The 13,766-nt window shown below is 45.1% G+C and overlaps 1 long non-coding RNA gene across 1 annotated transcript in view; it reads left to right on the top strand.

Moving 5' to 3' along the window:
• Nucleotides 1-1,071, top strand: part of LOC118177400 — a 183,839-nt gene extending 182,768 nt beyond the window's left edge. The window contains exon 10 of the long non-coding RNA XR_004755786.1: nt 9-1,071. This is a non-coding gene — a long non-coding RNA (uncharacterized LOC118177400). The remainder of the gene's footprint in view (nt 1-8) is intronic.
• Nucleotides 1,072-13,766: the final 12,695 nt, after the last annotated feature.

Here is a 13,766-nt window from a genome sequence, read left to right on the forward strand (position 1 = left end):
TTTTATAGTCTCAAAAGCCCTTATTTAAAATTCAAAGGCAAGAAACTTTGGCCTAGAAGAATGTGGATATATTTAAAAACATCAGAACCCGAAACCTCAGCAAGCCAACCAAATAATCGAACAAGTTAATCAGCATGCTGCCCGTCGATCTTTGCTCTTATCATCGGAAGTTTCAGAGGCACAGCTCAGGAAAAGATGTGTGTTATTTTGTTTGAAAGAGAGCAAGAGTGACAGCGATGCTCCTTGGGAGGGCCTTGTCCTGCGGATGGCTTTCCAGTCAAAACCAGTGGGATTTGGACTTGCAGCTGCATTTCAATCAACCCGAGAAAGTTTCCTTGAAACGAGTGGCCCAGATGTTGGCCCTGTTTAAAAATGAGCTTTAACCTGGAGCTTCCCCGTCATCGTTCCCATCCCCTGGAGCACCGAAGAAGCAGTAGCAGTGACGAGCAAACTCTTCCAGAGCCCCACTTTGAAACGGACACCCAAAGGATTTAATTATTTTCCCCGGGCCTAATGTTTGACTATTTCCAGTGCAACTCTGGCTGCTCACGCATTAGTTTCAGTTGAGATTGTTGGCGTGCCGCCAGAGCGAGGAAGTATATGGATTAATTATAGGCCTGGTCACTTGCTTCACCTAGCGCCAGCTCCCTGGATTTGTAGCTAATTTCACGTTGGCAGGCTCTAGGCTTGTGACGGTGGAAATGGGAGCGGGCTTGTACAACACCGATGTAATAAATTCTGAATGCCCCGCTCGATATTCTGCAAAATAGATTGGAAACGCAAAAGTAGACTTTGCTCATTAAATCCATGTACGGCTCTGGAAGGGAGTAGGGAAGAAGTGATCGGGTCCTCCAGCCTCTTCCAGCTCCCCTTCCCTAGGGCTGTGATGACTTACAGAAGGGGAACAGGATGTTGGCGGTAGGCGATAGGTGACTGCTGGTCAGGGAAATACGCATTTTTTCAGGTCATTTCCAAATAAAGCGAGGCCAGCGATCGCTGGCAGTTTCTCTTAACTGAGGTGCTTTTTCTCATTGCCTGTTGCCTCCGCTCACTCCGGATTGTTGTAGGTTAAAGGACTGAAATGGCACTTTGGGATGAGGTGCCATTGTAGTGAGCTTGCTTGCTCAGTATCCTCCCAAAGCTTTGTTATAAGGCCGCTGAATTTCTCTGTTTTAGTTTCCCGTACTGAGGGGAGATGGATGTAATATTCTGACTCCTTCTGTCTTCTGTATAATTCAAGTTGTAAGCTCCTTGGGGTAATGAAAGTTCTCACCGTAGCGGTACAGAGTGCTTACAAATGTACTGTAATCTTGTCCTGGGCTTCTAAACCCCACTGCACTGGAAGTTATAGAGCAATGAAGAGCCTGGAAAGCGCCTGGGATTCAGTGCTGACCTCTGTAACACACAATCTCCGTATCATACCGCAGGGAACAAATCAGTCAAAAAACCAGGGGCATGGAAATAAGGATACTCAACAAGTTCTCTCACTCCCCTTAACCTCTGAGGAAATAAAACAGCCAAGGAGAGAATCCTTAATTCCTCCCGAATGCGGGATAACATCGTTGTTCTTCATGGCAAATCCAATAGGGCTCCTTTTCCTTGCTGTGTTTGTATCCCTGCCTCTGCTAACTATGTCAGGCCACTCTCTTGGTCCCTCCACCATTTTCTGTTGTTTTCTAGCAAAGCAGGAATCCGCCAGAGTTAGCGGGGTGGCCCTGCAGTCTCTGCCACAGGGGAAGAGCTGTTCTTGCGGAAGCATGTGTTTTTGTTGGAATTACTTGAGCTGTCTGACTTCTGCGAATGCACGATGCACCAACAGAGGAGTTGGGGATGACATTTTGCTTGGGAGTACCCAGCGGGAGCAGGTATCAGAGGGCTGCTGTGACCATTGGGGTAGCATCGATACCTTAATAAGCAGGTAGAAAATACAGCCTGCTTGGAAGAAGAACCTGAAGGCTCGATCCTTCTCCCACCTGAAAATTTTCTGACCTGTTGTAACCTTACTGATCCCTGCTGAATGCTTCAGCGTTCTGTTACCCATATGATTTTTGCTCTTTGTTCAGTGTTAGCTTTTTACATGCCTAAAATGTGGTTCTACAGAAAGCAAATCATGGACAAAGCCTGGCTTGGAAAGCAAAATTTCTGTCTGTTGTGGTGTGAGTTACGACTGGTCATTTCTGTCCATGCAAATGAATCAAAGGATTTTTGTCCTATTTTACAGAGGGTAGAGAAGATAGATGCTGGAGTCTGACGTCTGAAATGAAATTTAATTAAGCTTTCTGCTTCTTTATGGCAGCCTGGAGTTTGTTTAGCCTATCCTAGTATCTGAAAAATCATTATTAGACCAATAATTTCTGATGAACATGTTCTAGGAAATAGTGTCAATTATAACTGTGTAGGACTTTGTTATTTCAGTCTATTACCTGTAAATGAGTTATTCAGGAACAAGAAGTTCAATTGATAAAAGGCAAAAAATCAATAGGTAAGATTGTTGAGATTAATTCTGAGTTTGTAATGGATTTTTCCTCATCGAGGTTTCCAAAAGCTTCTGTAGGCTATCTGTCATAGATGTGAATTTAAGTTTCCTGGACCTAAATGTGTGACTAAACTCAAGCGAAACTTTTGTAAATCCTTATTTTTGCATTAAGTTTGTTAATAATTTCAAAATTGCAGCCATTGGGGATAAATGATGAGAGCTATAAAAGCACTCAGGACCTTCTTTAGCAGAAATTGCAGTGAGTTTTCTGGATGCAATACATTAATAAGGAAGGGATCATTTAGTTTCATGTTTATGTTACCGCGCGTGTCAAGGATGGGGAAGTTATTGTGCAGGGTGCTCTACCTGCTCAAGGAGAGTCATTCAGAGAGATTTTCATCTAAATAGGGAAGGGAAAGGGAATATTAATCCCAGTTTCTGACTGGGAATGAGGAACCTAACTGGTTAGCCAAAGGGATGCTGTGGCAGACAGAAACTTGAACCTTCCCGGGTAATTTTGATACGACATGGAGAGGACTAGAAAATAAAGTTTTGATATGATAATCTTGTATAAGTTATGGATGGAATGGTGAAAGTGATGGGGCATAATTCCTTTGCGCTGAGACTCGAGACCCTGGCTCATTGAAGTGTTGGAGCAATTACCTAGCGGTATGTAAATGTGCAGAATTTATTTTCAAATCCATTTTCTAGTAAAACGTGAAGTAAGATGGGCCGAGAAGCCTTTTTAGTCTTAGCCTTGGCTGGAAACTTGGCCCTCTGCTCTGACACCCTTGGCATTCTGAAACCAGCACGTGTTTGCCATCCTTCCCCCATGGCCCTCTCTCCCTGTTGTCTTTGCTGAGCACTCCGTAAAATCTGATCACCTGAAGACTGGCAAAGTAGCGCGCATCCTTGAAGAGTCCTTGTCCACTCCTTTGATGTGACCAGAACAGGTCTCCCAGGATGTTTGGAAAAAGTACTGCTGAGTCTGTTCTTCTACCGGCATTTGAAACTGATGACACCCAAAAGTTTCTCATTTCCTTTTACCTTTTTGTGCTGAACCAGCATTTCCTGGCTCTCCACCCAGCCACCTTTCACTGTCGCTGGACGGAAGCTGAGAGCCATCATCTGCATCTCCGAGCCCATCAATTAGTTTCTGTTTTAATCAAGGAATCCTATCTTTCTCTTCAGGCCCATCAATCATCCCTGGCTCTTTGTGAAGTTGCAGCCATCCATCCTTCACCTGCCTCATTACTCAGGGGATGCTTGTGCCGCGATGGTGGGCAGGAGGTTGCTGTGCCAGCACTCCCTGCGGCGCGGAGAGATTGCAGCCTGCTCCTCTGCGGCGGGCAGGACCTCAATATTTCTTCCTTTCTTCCTCCCTTGCTTCAGGGGGGCTCGGGCCACTTGGGATGAGTTTTCTTCTTGCATAGCTGTAGCTCATTCCTGCTCAGGCAGGGCTCCCCACGAACTCAGAGTCGTACGGTGTCATTTGGCATCAAATCAGCTTTGCAGCAGCTCAGCCTCTGCAGCAGGGAGCACACCCAGGAGAAGCCCACTGAACAGGCAGTCGTCATCAGTCAGATCTCTACTGGTGTGCCGGTAATTAATTAAGCATGTAATAGACCTAACGGAATGCAAAACAATGCCCAGAGTTAATGCTGTGAGTTCTGACAGTTGTTCGTGTCCTGCTGCCAGTGGGTGGACGATGAAGTAACAGCAGAGTGGTTTGGAGGAGTGACATGCGTGTAAATCCCCTGCTAGGAGTAAGGACAGCATGACGAGATGCTGCTACATATCTTGTTCTCCTTATCGTGGCCTGCAGAGGGATCTGTGAAGAAAACACCTCTCGCTGCAGACGGAGAGATGTGCCCTCACCCAGGGAGAGATGTCCCCGTGTGAGCCTCTCATTTTGGGCAGGGGTCACGCTGCATTTCTCTGTCGCATCCCGTGGGTGACTGCAGCGGTGCCAGCAAAAGGAACACCGTGCCCTGCAGAGCTCGAGGAGAGGAGGGGTTAACCCCCAGACCCTCCACATCGCATCCAGGCATGCGAAGAAGCAAATAAGACAAGTGTAGTGAGGCATATTTCTCATTAAACATAGCAACTGGAAACACAGCTACTGGAAAAGGGAGCTCATTTATCATGTCTCAGGGATGCCACCGGGTTTGATTACCTCCGGGGCTGTAGGTAAACTCCTTGCTGTCTTTCTGGGTAGCACAAGGAATCAGAGCATCGCAGTTGCTAGCGTTTCAGCCAAAATCCTGTTTTCGTGTTTCCTGGCTGCTGTTGTTAATTGTGTGCTATAATTCTGGGCAATGATGTCCGAGCCCGTCAGGACGAAGCCTGCTGTGTGCCCCACAGAGCCTCTGCTCCCAGGCACAGAGACCTCCATTGCCAACGTGGATTTCACTTCTGCATCTTGTAACTTTGCTCCCTGGGACCGTGGCTCTCTTACCTTCAATCGTATTAAGCCCATGCCTTCAGAAAGTGTTTTTTCAGGGCTAATGCCAGACCTTCAGCTGCCATGCGCAAGGCAGTGACAGCAGCTCCTTTCTCATGTCTTTGTTTCTTTTCCAGGTAGCAGCAGTTGCAAAGTTGGGCCCTTTCAGTAAAGTCCCTGACGGTAATTGTCCTATTAAGCTTGTGGGTGAATTTTAAATTGAGAAGTTAGCGTTCGATGACGAAATGTTGCGCTAACATCTCGCTTATATCATTGTTGGGGTTTGCAGGCATTAATGTCATCGATTCACACCCCTGCGTGGTTGTGCAGCCGGTGAAAACGTGTGGAAACCGGCTGAAACTGCTGCTAAAACCTAATTGTCTCGTTCCTGTTGGTGCTGCTGTTCCCAGCCGGGGCAGTTCACAGCACTGTGAATGCTTCAGGTATGGCAACGCTCAAGATGACAGTTCTCGGAAGGGTAGCTCATGGCTGGTGCTCGGCCATCCATTTTGCAAGCCCCGTGCTGCTCTTTAAGACAGGTCGGGTCGTTCGTGGCCTTGGCCCTGGTGGAGCAGGGTTCGAGTGGTCGGAGGAAAGGAGCCGGTATTTCTCCAGGGCTCAGTTCACCTGGCTTTTTTTCCTCCTAGTGAGGGTGGAGTACAAAGGCAGAACAGATCTTCATGCGTCAGCTGCAGCCCACTCCGGAGTGGAAAACTGTGGATGATGATGATAAATCTTATGAAGAGAAATGTCAAACACTCGTGAGCTTTCTACTTAAAACATTTCTACTCCCAAGTGTCATATGGAAGGGAATCACTCTTTGCATGTGGTATAAAAACTCACAGATATGAGAAAGCTACACCAACCAGGCAGAAAAGATCTATTTTTGCATTCACTGTGATTAAGCGCAAGTCGGTTCTGCTGATGAATGCCTGCCCAAAGGAGTTATGCAAGCCAGGTGACAATTGCTGTGGGAGGTGAACTTTAAAGCACCGGGACATGGTGTATGGGTAGGGGGTGGCCACTACAGCCGAGTTTTCATTAAGCCAGAGTTTTATTGCAGGGACACGACTTGTACATGTATGTGATAGGAGAAGGGATGACACGGTGGAACGAATAACAGAGCAATTAAATGATCTGCATTGTTTTTTACCATTATCACAGCCGGTCAAGAGGAGGACGTACCTGAATAGGTACAGTAAAGGTCATATTTTAATTTTAATGCCTTGCATTTGCTCTCTAAACCGAGGTCAAAGGTAGCTGTTAATCTTTGTAAACAGTTCTGGTGTATAAACTGGTTTAATCTTCCTTTTTGTAAGGAAATGAGTATTCTAGATTAGGTATAAAAATAAACAATTCTTTGCTCTTTATTATCACATCTCTGCAGTAAATGCCTAAGTTATTGGTAGCAGTTGCAAAAAGCCAGATTTCTTTCTTGACTGGCTCAGACTATATTCAGTGTTGAGACTTGAACAGAGCTGATATAATTTAAAAATATTATGTGAATAAAATGTCAAAGTGGCTTTCTCTCTAAGCTATCAGTTTGCTAGCCTCGGTTGGAGAGAGAGTAAATGATTTTTACAGATTATGTGCCTTTATACTGTAACAAAAGATGTAGGGTAGTGTCTGAAGAAGAATTTTTTGTCATCTTTTTCTGTCCTTGAAGGTTCTTCTGAATCCATCAGAAATAAAGAACTGGGTGTTAGAGGCGAGGGGCAACCTGGGTGTATAAAGGAAGCCGAACTGCTGTTCTCAAAATCCCTTATCCTCCACCTTGCCTGCGAGGTGTGTTGTGTGGTGTGGGATTTTTTTTCCACTTTTTGCCATTGTGCACAAGCCAAAATCATTTTCAGCCCTTCTAGTCCAGCAGCTGGCTATAGAAAAAAAGCCCCTTTTATTTATCTTTCAGCCGTTGTTCGTCTTGAAAGCTTCCTTCTCCCCAGCCCCCCTCGAGTGGCTACGGGACGCGCAGGAGACACTTCTTGTTCTAGGAACAGCCTTCTGGATTGAAACTAAAGCGTATTACCAAAGGCAAATTGTGTGCTAGTGTTTAAATAAATGTAGGCAGAAAAAGCGTATTTTCCCCTTGAGGAAACAGTGAGAACATGTGATGCTTCCTCTCATTTTTATTCTAATACTCCGCCGCTCGGTAATAAATATATCGTCTTTTCCTTGCTACGGTTGCTTTGCTCAGCTTTGCCACATCTGACCTGGCTCCGTGGCCTCTTCTCAGCACTATTTCTGTGTCTTCTTCTGTGCAACTCTGCCTGCCAGGGACTTCAGCACTGCCCACCGTATTTCCCCATCCATTTTGCTGAGGCCACGACCTTAACAAAACCCGTGAACCTCTCTGGGACTCGGGCATGGCCACGCACGATGGCCAACACCATCCCTAGATAGTCCGGGTATCCTGCGGTGGTGCCTGCTGTGATTTCCAGCACCTTCTCGCACGCAGAGGGGAATATGTTGTCAGTCAGTTCCCTCTTAATTTGCATTCTTCCAATCTAATCAAACCTTTGTAAACACCAGCTCTCTGAAAATAATAATCAACAGCAAGAGACGCATTGGCAGGCTAAGGGAAGGTGAATTAAGATGCTTTTCTTTCTCCTATGCTAATCTTTTCCTAATTATGTTTTATTAATATTATGATGCAGACGCTCCCGTTCTTGTTTTCACTCATCTTGTCCGTAGTTAAAATCAAATTGCAAATGAATGAGCTATATATTCAACTTAATCACTTAAGCCTGTGACTTTCACCGTTTTCATAAGCAACCCCTACAGTCATCCCAGAACTGGGTGCATTTCTTTTTTTTTTTTTTTTTTTTTTTTCTATTTTTGAAGTATTCTTACATGATTATTCTATGGGTGACATTGACATTTTGTTATGATAAATTGACTGAGTCATTATCATCAGGAGGCTGTTGGGTTTTCTTGTAGTTATAATAAGGCGCTTTTCATTCCAGAACCGGGAGGGGGGGGGAGAGCAACCCTTTTTTTTTGTTTTAAGCAGCCTAATATTGCAGCTTTTATGTCACAATTGCCATAGAATAATGTTATATTCTTCCCTTTTGATTCTTGAGGGATGCTTTGAAAGGCCTAATCAAAAAGAAATTGGAGCCTTGTGCTTGGTTGCCTTTGAAGTTGAACCGTTGGTAATCCAGGTTGTTCCAGGCGTACGGAGTCTGTGGTATGCAGTGCAGGATGGTACCTCTACGGGAAAATATGGCAGAACCCAGACGGCAGGCAGTTTATTTGCTCCAGCGAGGACAGTTTTGGAAAAAAGAGAAATTCCTCTGGCAAACGAGTAGGAGTAGATACCCCCGTTTGGAGGGTGAAATGGTCAAGTGAGTGTAAGGAGCTCAGGTGTGAGTGGGACGGAGGTTTCCAAGACCAAACACAGACCCTGCAAATCCAGAACCTTTCCCACGTGCTAATCGAGTGTGATGCTGTGTTATTTAGTGCAGAAGGTATCGACTTGGTTTCAGGTGGGCTGGGGTACGAGGAAGGCGCTAGCAGTATGTTTGGTGGTGTTCATGTGTTACTGTTCAGGTGCAGCAGCGTAGTGAAAAAAATTGTAAAAGAAATGTAAATGTATGTCACGCTGAATTTAGAAGCTTTTGCTCAAGATCTGTTTTGATAGAAGTGCCAAATTCTATCAGCTTAGTTTATTTCAGGTGGCTCTTGCAAATACCCCCGCTGGCTTGTCCATCTGTTGATGGTGATGGTTTTTATTTTCTGTTCCTTTATGGAGAAATGAGGATACCCTTCACCACCGTGGACAATTTTGAAAATATTGCTGATGTTCTGTAGCTTATCAAAGAAATGTCAGCCCAAGAGTTTGTTTCTTTCCTGGAAGAAAGAAAATAATGCCTTGAGAAGAGAAAATATTTCTTGGTTGACAGAAACTATTTAAGTACATAATTATCACTGGGAGGGAGTCATTAAGATGATACATTTTTTACTCTGAATTATTAGTTGCATCAGGACCATTTATAGATCTAGCTTGCAGACAGATATGTAAATAAGATGGGGTGGCATACACTCGAGCTAAAGCACCCTCGCTGTGGTTGTGTGATGGCTAAATGGCAAATACCGACCCTGCAGGTCTTAAAAACCGAAGTAAATTCATTATTATCAAGGGGGTTGTCCTGGATTTTCCCTGGCATTACCGAGACAGGTCTGCGGACCTCTGTTTATTAGGGGGTGAAATTCAGTCTCACGTGGAGCATCGGTTCAAGTCCTGTGCATGCCTAAACACCACTCAGCGCTTGAGAAGAAATGCAAGGTCTTTTGAAAAGCATAGTTTCAAGGGCTTAAGTGGAACTCGAGTGGCACAGGGGCCTCCCGCAAAGGACTCTGTTTCCACCCTGGTGGTAAGGAGGAGAGTGTATTTATCGCAGAGTGCTCCTCAGTGCTTTTTCTTGCTCTCTCTTCCACTCCACAAATCTGGCATTTGCTGAAGAGCCAAGGAGATGAGCAAGCTGCTAAGAATGGAGCAACTCTTAAAGGGGTATTTATTCATGGTTAAGGAGCAGATACATAACTGCAGGAAGACAGGGACTGATGTTAAGGAAATGCTGCAGCTGCATTAAACTTAAGCATGTGGACCCTGTGTCTCATCTAGCACTAATCAACATAGTCACCCAGTTACATGAATTGACCCTGGAGTATTGTTGTGCAAACAAATTACTTTACTCATCCTTTCTTGCTGTGAATTTTTATCTGCCTTTTTTTTTTTTTTTTTTTTTTTTTCCTTTAGATCCAGCTTTTATCTAACAGCAGAGGTCTGTCTTCTGTCTGCAGTAAGCTGTGGCCACAAAAAGACAGAGAATGGTCAGTAGCAAAGTGAGAGGCAGGGACTCAAAGAGAGATTTAACGGAATTGTACTCCAGAAGGTGCCCCAGAGAAGGCGCATATTGCAATAAATGGCCCGCGTTCTTGATTGATCTGCCTCCACTGATGGAAAGAAGTGTGCCTGTCTTGCCAGAAAACTTCATTTTTCTCCTGCTACGCACAATATATTTGCTTTCAAAGATGCAAATACTTCCAGGAGGAGCAATTGAATATGCAGCCTCTCGTACTGATGTTGGGACGTTGTGAGGCTGAACAGTGATCTATAGCCTAACGTGTTGGAACCGGGAACCTCTTCCTGTTACTCATCAATCCCGAGGTGCTGAGGGGAAGATGCCCCATGTAGTGTGACAAAGTGCATCAGGCATACGAAGTTAAAGAGCAGTAATTAGAGTAATTCCCAGCTTTCCAGCTATTGCCTTGGCACTTCCCTGCACACACCAGCTCTCCACGTATGTTTTCCCTGTGGTCTCATAACCACCAGACCAAATGACCCGGTCGTTCGGATCGGGTACATCTCAGGTGATGTCTCCAAATAAGCCGCACACGCGGTTCCAGTTGGTTTCATTAACAATTAAGTGTGCGTAGCAACAAATCTGATTTTGAAAAAATGGGAGGGCCTGCAGCGTGTATTTTTTAACCAAACACTAACGGGCACTTTTTGGCATTGTGGTCACTCATCTTAATTACAATTAAGCTTAATTGTAGAATTCTTCCTTGGTTTATAGACAGTGAGTCACACCTAGGCAAGAAATGACTGCCGGCTGTAAAACAGCTGATGGATGTTCAGGGCCCGCGTAAGATGATTTGGTCTCAGTCCAGTTCCCAGCAGACGGGTATCCACATTATAAAAACAGGACATTATTAAATGGCCATTGGATTGATGGAGTCGGAACAAAGACTCAGCAGGCTGTTACTGCCAAGCTGGGATGCTCCGGCGCGTAGGAGCCGGCCTCAGGAGGCTTTGGACACCCCTTTATGACTTTGACGGGGTCACCGGCTGGTTTCCCCACCTGTAAAATGCAGGAGATGGAAATGGAGCTCAGGAGAGCTGCAGAGATGCTAATCTAAAGGTTGTGATGTGCGCTGAGCACAGAGGAAGCTGTGAAAATAAGTAGTTCCTTATCTCTCGTTACCGTGGTAGTCGGTGCTTTTGATCACTAAATGGGCACGCATCCACATCTCTGGCCAGATTGTAATTTCAGCGCAGGCTGTCACATCCTGCTGTAGAAATCTGAAGGGACGGCTTCCCTGAGAGACATCAGGTGCTTTCTTACTTTCTGGCTGTGCTCGAGAGCTCTCGAGCTGGCCTGAAAACGGTGGATGTTGACATTCGCTCTCCTAAATCCGAAATTTAGTGATACGTCAAATAGGGATGAGCACTAAAAAAAGAGGCAGCTCCGGCGGTGGGGAGGAAACTACTGGGGAGCCTTCACCGAAACCTTAATTGCAAGTTGCTCAGCGTTGTTGGTTTGACACGCTGACATTTGGAAATACTGAGCACCTCTTTTTACGGTCGTCTTCCCCTGTTGTAGCACAAACACCTACACTGTAAATGAAAGAAGAAACTCTATTAGTGAGCAGCCAAAGGGGGCTCGCATCTTCTTTGGAAGGCACGTGTTGGTCTCTGCGTGCACGCTGCAGGAACATGGGGGCACTGCCTTATTGCTGTCCCTTCTGCTTCAGATACCGCTGCACGGTTCAGGGGTTGAAAGCCTGGTTGCTCACTATTACAGCCGAACAAGTTCTTCATCTTTAGCAGAAGCCTCAGAGGGAAAGCAGAGATAAAAATAAAAAACCTGGTGAGAATAAAGGTCACCACGAGAGACAGGGATTCAGGATGAAAAGCCTCAAGAGAAAACAATTGGTAACAGCTCTCCAGGTGTCGGAGAGGAGGGGAGGGAGGTTTGTGCCCACAGCCTCTACTAATAAGCTGCCTAAAACGAAAAGCAGCGTTGTTGGTTAGGAGTGCTTGCTTTTTCTTTTTTCTTTTTTTGCTTCCAGATCAAAGGAGCACCAGCAGCAGCAGAGGGGGCTGCTGTTAACCCAGGAGCGTGACAGCCGTGGCGGATACACGCTGGAAACATCTGGTTGTGCAGAACCTGCTGGGAAAGGGAGAAGGTGCAGGGAAGGGGTAGAGAACTGTGAGCGTTATTGATTTAATTTGATTTCAACCTTATTGATTTTTTATTGTATTGGGAAGCGCCAGATGGTTTTGCTTTTCATTTTTGTCTGTTTTAGATGATAATAAAAAGGCTTTGAAGGATGGGAGAAGTAAGAATTACCAGCCTAGATCACAGCATGGGTCTTGTCTCTCAGGTCCTGGCACTGTCAGCTATTGAAGAGGGAGGTTGGTGTGGGAGAAGCTCAGCAAGCATGGGATAAAGCTTCATCCCTTTTTCCTCATGGCTAGAGAGCGCTTCAGGACCTAAATCAGAAGGTTTTTGATCGCAGTGAGCTGCAGCACAGTTGTGGTATCCTAGGCCAGGTTTATATTTTCCCCACATAGCCTAGAAGTGGAAGCGTGTTTGGTTTTAGGGATGCAGGATGGACCTGAGTGGGAAAATGGAGGATCTTTGCTTTTTGGTGTGCACCAAATGCAAATGTACTGCATGAAAATGTTCCAAATGACGAACTTGAAATGTGGATCTGTTAATCCTGAGCTGGAAACCTGAATGAAAAACCTCAGAGCAGAACCCAGCTTTGCGTGGCAGTATGTACTGCTGGAACTGAGCCCGAAACATCCCTGGCTCCTTCATCACACCTGGACCGTGTGAAGCTCGGTCTGGTCCTGCTTGGGAGCCCTTAGTGCCCGCGGGTGGGTCCGTCCCAGCACCGAGCACCATTCCCAAGGGACGAGTCCCCCTGCAGTAGTCCCACGTCTGGGTCATGCAGGGCAGCGTCAGGCCCTGGCTCTCCCCCTGTATCCCAGGGCAGTAGTTGCCAGCCCCTGCTTTTGTTGTCTCTTTACTCTTTTCTCCTCTCTTACATTCATGTATATTTATGTGAAGCTCCAAAATAGCCAAGAGCACTTTAATCAGAGGACTATCTGCAGCCTAATCAGGGATAATACTAATCAGGAAGTTCAGAGCATGCTTTAACACTTGCTGCAGAAGGGGGAAGTTTACTCCCAACTCCAAAACGGAACTGGATGGTGGATCTTTTGCATTTGCCCCAGTTACCGGAAGAGAAAACAAAGATTTACTGTTTACATCTGGTGTTTTAAAGCATCGTGGCAGGAGCAATGAATGTTGGATATGTCATAGGAGCCGGTGTTGTCATGAGAAAATTATGCAAACAGTGCGATGCTAATTTAGATGCAATGTCTCTTGTGTTTCCAACCATAGGGATCTCACTTTTTGAGCCAATCTCTCAAAATCCCATCTTTTTTTTTGTCACGTGGCCTGATTTGAATACATATTTTAGCTTGCAGGAGGGTGATTTGAATGCAGAAAATCTGGCATGCTCCTTTCTGTATTTTTAAATCTTTGACTTTGCAGTCTTGATAACCAGGATTTTCCTACAGAGATGGCACTCTGTAAGTAAGGAAAAAAAAAACCCTCTGAACACTCGGACACAAATAAATTGAAAACTTTTTGAGGTTTAGCAAACTTAAAATTAGAACTCATGAGGGTTTTAGACCTGCCAGGCAATATTGTAACATCTGTTTAACACGATGCCCTTTCTTGAGTTGAGAGATTTTTTTATTCTCGCTCAGACACAGAGTTTTGCAGAAAATCCTTTACATGATTCACATGAAAGTCTTTGCTTCCTGAAGTCTTCTCAGATATAAATGACAAAAGCTCACATTATCTGCCCCATTTTTTCAATTGCAACTTTACGGGATAAGGAACCGCAATGCTACTGGATTATATCTTTAATGCAGATTTTCCACTAAGGTTTTATTTTTAAAGCATTCCTCTTTAGAAACGTGGATTTAAAAATAAATAAATCATCCCTTCCTTTTAGGTCACAATCCTGCTTCAGCTGAAGTCA

The sequence above is a fragment of the Oxyura jamaicensis genome, chromosome 22, assembly GCF_011077185.1.
Source record: "Oxyura jamaicensis isolate SHBP4307 breed ruddy duck chromosome 22, BPBGC_Ojam_1.0, whole genome shotgun sequence".
Lineage (NCBI taxonomy): Eukaryota > Metazoa > Chordata > Aves > Anseriformes > Anatidae > Oxyura > Oxyura jamaicensis.